This window comes from Astatotilapia calliptera, chromosome 19 (assembly GCF_900246225.1).
Source record: "Astatotilapia calliptera chromosome 19, fAstCal1.2, whole genome shotgun sequence".
In the NCBI taxonomy this organism is placed as follows: domain Eukaryota; kingdom Metazoa; phylum Chordata; class Actinopteri; order Cichliformes; family Cichlidae; genus Astatotilapia; species Astatotilapia calliptera.
This window is the reverse complement of record NC_039320.1, coordinates 30,819,579-30,821,519: the sequence shown is the minus strand read 5'-3', so window position 1 is coordinate 30,821,519 and position 1,941 is coordinate 30,819,579. Positions and strand designations below refer to the sequence as shown.

Genomic DNA, 1,941 nt, shown 5'->3' with positions numbered 1-1,941 from the left:
AGAGCAAATCAAATCAAATCAAATCACTTTTATTGTCACATCACATGTGCAGGTACATTGGTACAGTACATGTGAGTGAAATTCTTGTGTGCGAGCTTCACAAGCAACAGAGTTGTGCAAAATACAATAATGTAAACAAGCAAAATACAAGAATGGCTACATCTGAAACTAATAAATATATGTACAATATATAACAGTATATGCATTCCTGGATGTGTATACTAAATATTTTTCTACGTGTGTGTGTGTGTGTGTGTGTGTGTGTGTGTGTGTGTGTGTGTGTGTGTGTGTGTACACATATTTTACAAATTAAATAGAGTAAACAATAAATAAAATATATAAAAATATACAGAGTTGAGACATGTGCAAAACAGTGGCATTACTGTACAGTATGGATTGCATAATGTTAAAGTTCCAGTAGTGAAGGTGAGGTGTCTATGACGTGGTCAGCAGTCTGATGGCCTGGTGGAAGAAGCTGTCTCTCAGTCTGCTGGTACGGGACCGGATGCTGCAGAACCTCCTTCCTGATGGGAGTAGTCTGAACAGTTTATGGCTGGGGTGACTGGAGTCCTTGATGATCCTCCCCGCTTTCCTCAGGCACTGCTTCCTGTAGATGTCTTGGAGAGAGGGAAGCTCACCTCCAATTATCCGTTCAGAGCACCGCACTACTCGCTGGAGAGCTTTGCAGTTGTAGGCGGTGCTGTTGCCATACCAGGTGGTGATGCATCCAGTGAGGATGCTCTCAATGGCACAGTGATAGAAGGTCCTGAGGATGCGAGGGCTCATGCCAAATCTTTTCAGTCTCCTGAGAAAGAAGAGGTGCTGCTGCGCCTTCTTCACTGTTTTGTTTGTGTGTACTGACCACGTAAGATCCTCAGCCAGATGTACACCAAGGAACCGGAAGCTGCTCACTCTCTCCACAGCAGCGCTATTCTGTCCCCTGCGTGCGTGGTTCTGGTACACGAAGTGACAGATAGCTAAACATATGCCGTAAGCACTGAAAGCGTTGAATGATGAGTCAGGCGTGAAAGTAAAGTTGAGGGCTGTTTACGTGTTTGTCTTCATCAACGTACAACTTACAGTGATTTCCCAGAACTTGTGAAACTACAAAAAATACAAAAAAGAAATATGCTCAATAAAGAATTATGCATTTGCTTCACATGGCGAACAGATCTAGGCATTTATATATACATCTCTCCAAATATGCATAAAATCAATAAAATATACAACACTCACTACTTATAAAGATGAAACACAATTCAAACTTACAAACAATGCTTCTCCATGGCATAACACAGGTGGATGCTTAAGGATTAAACAGGGAGACTTCTGGTACGCCTCATTGTGCAAATCCCAATACTAAAATGGCTTCCTGCATTACCCCACTCATGTGACTCTAAACATCCAATAGGAAACTCTTCCTGTATCACCCCACTCATGTGACTCTAAACATCCAATAGGAATACAAGCCAAACCACATAAAAATTCACTTGACCGCAGTCTCCAAGCTAACCACTAGGAGATGCTAAAATTCTCAATGTGCACATAACATCACACTCCCCGCTTGGTATTGAACACAATACCACTATCAATTTCTTAGCAGTTCAATCAGCTAAAGAAAATAACACATTGACTGTCCATGGTAGATAATCAGATAGACAAAAGTACCACTACTTCGGTTACTGGTCTAAAGAAGGTCTTAATGGTACCTCCTTTCGTGACCTTCAGTTCGAGTTTCCTGACCTTTCCATCGCTGTCTGGGTAAGCCTTGGTGACAAGAGCCATTGGCCACTGATTTCTTTTTACCTGAGGGTCTTTGAGCAACACCAAGTCCCCTTCCTTGACATTGGGCTGACTATTTTGCCACTTGCTTCGATTTTGAAGAGTAGAGAGATATTCTCGCCTCCATCTCTCCCAAAATGTATTCGCCAAGTGCTGAAC

At 42.2% G+C, this 1,941-nt stretch overlaps 1 long non-coding RNA gene across 1 annotated transcript; it reads right to left on the bottom strand.

Annotated features, from left to right (window-relative positions):
• Positions 1-929: 929 nt before the first annotated feature.
• Positions 930-1,531, bottom strand: LOC113012760 (uncharacterized). The gene is made up of 2 exons (XR_003270735.1): positions 1,270-1,531; positions 930-1,104 (listed from the first exon to the last, which is right to left on the bottom strand). It is a non-coding gene; the product is annotated as an uncharacterized LOC113012760 (long non-coding RNA).
• Positions 1,532-1,941: the final 410 nt, after the last annotated feature.